The sequence below is a fragment of the Dipodomys merriami genome, unplaced genomic scaffold, assembly GCF_024711535.1.
Source record: "Dipodomys merriami isolate MVZ:Mamm:240054 unplaced genomic scaffold, mDipMer1.0.p SCAF_24, whole genome shotgun sequence".
Classification (NCBI taxonomy): Eukaryota; Metazoa; Chordata; class Mammalia; order Rodentia; family Heteromyidae; genus Dipodomys; species Dipodomys merriami.
In genome coordinates this window covers 25,759,774-25,761,818 of record NW_027203826.1, presented here as the reverse complement: position 1 = coordinate 25,761,818, position 2,045 = coordinate 25,759,774, and the positions used below count along the sequence as shown (strand labels likewise).

Below are 2,045 nucleotides of genomic sequence, written 5' to 3'. Positions count from 1 at the left end.
ATTATGCCTGCAGTTGAAGAAATCTGGATGCTGGAAGTTTGAAGCCAGCCCAGGCAAGCGTTAGTGAGACTCGATTTCAACAACAACAAAAGAAGTTATTGGGCACAGGGTGTGTTCTTGTCAACAAAGCTATGAGGAGGCTGTACCTAACCTGTCCTGGGCAAAACCATGAGATCCTTCCTAAAACCACCACAACCACCACAACCACCAACCAAACAACAACTGACACACAAAGGGTTGGAGCCATGGGTCAAGTGAGGAAGCACCTGTTTAGCAAACAAGAACCAGTAGAAAACAAAAAGATAGGAAGGCATTTTGACCCACTGGTCTGAGAGTAAAGCAAAAGGTGTTTAAGATGGTTAGACCGCCCATCAGGCATGGGAAGATGGCGGAAAACTTCAATGAGCCCTTGACCTTTTGAGGAGTACATCCCATCCATCTGGAATCTGTGGCTGGATCAACTGGGAGTTGGCAGAGCAAAGGGATGAAGAGCTCTTGTAAAAGCCATGAAGATCAGGACAAAGAGAGTGTTTAGAGATTTACTGCTCTCTATGGTATGGAGCAGACAATTCTAGTCATGTTTGGCTGGGCTAGACCTGGTCAAGTCTGAGAACTTATTTAGGATTACTAGAAACCATGGAATTCCCTAAGATGGCATGAAAGAATTTAGTAGACAGAGAAAAGCAAAACAATATTAGTTTCTAGGCAGCTAATAAGCTGGTTTGATGACCTGAACCCACGGTGAGATTGTGTGGTCTTGCGGGTCGAAGAAAAGGGTCTGATGTTAAATCCAGACAAGGCTGATGCTCAACCTCACATTCTTCCAAGACGGTGTCTGCAAAGGGCTGAGCATAGTGTTTGGAAAAGCAGAGACGAAGAATTCTAGCATTGTTATGTTAGCTATCTTTATTTTTTTTGCAAATTCTTTATTGTGATTAAGTGATTACATAATTTCACAAATTTCACAGTATTGTGGGATAGTGAATGCTTAGTTAAAGTCACAAACACATTCTAACTTTCATAGGGCAAATTGTCTATCATGGTCTATAAAATTTATGAGGTCCATGAGCTTTGACAATACAGTTATTTCTTCCACATCGGGTGATATGTACATTATTGTGAGGTGATGTACAGAGGGTTTACAGTTACATAAGTGAGGTAGTGAGTACATTTCTTGTCGAACTTGTTATCCCTCCCTCATTTTCCTCCCACTTTCCCTCCTTCCCAAAGCCTCCCCACAGTTGTACAGAACATTTCCTGCATATTGTCTTGTGAGTCTTGCTGTTGCATTTGGTTCACCCTTTGTTCTTTGTTTCACTATTTTGTTATTCCCCTTCCCTTCCTTAATTCAGATAAATGTACATATAATACCCAGGGAACCAAAATGAAATACAGTGACAATAGGGGATAAAACAGGGAAAATACAAAAGAAACAAGACATCACATAGTACATTAAAAAACAACAACAACAAAGAAAAAACTCTTATGTCCATGTCTTGGAGTTCATTTTGCTTAGCATCATCTTATATAGTCATATGTACATAGCTATACTTTCAGGGATCATTTCTATAGTTTGTTACTAGCTATCTTTAATGGTTACTTTAAGACCTTCGATTTCAAATGCACCCAGTTAGACAACTCCCATCCTCTGTAGAAGGAGCTCTGCAATTACCTCTTCCAGCCCAGGAGGCAGGGGTGGGGCTTACCAGCAATGGCCTCCCTGGGAAAATTTGATATAAGGGATAGGCTAGCTAGACTCCAGGAAAGTAAGATGGCAGACCCATTAACTTCCTTGAGTTTGGATCTTGGTCCCATGGTCAATGATAGCATAAATTACTAACCTCTTCATACTTCAAGTTGTGTTTTTTTTTGGGGGGGGGGCTGGAATTATTATATACTATTCCTAACAGATATTGAGCTATAATTCCCATATCATACAATAATTTAAAGTACAATTCATACTTCAGGGTTTTAAAAAAAATCTTTAAAAATCCAAAAATAATATGTACCTACTGAAGAGGTTTAATGCCCACTTAATTGAATTG

The 2,045-nt window shown here is 39.8% G+C and overlaps 1 pseudogene; it reads left to right on the top strand.

Moving 5' to 3' along the window:
- The first annotated feature begins 1,541 nt into the window (after positions 1-1,541).
- On the top strand, positions 1,542-1,658 carry LOC138835862 (small nucleolar RNA U3; annotated as a pseudogene).
- The last annotated feature ends 387 nt before the right edge of the window (positions 1,659-2,045 follow it).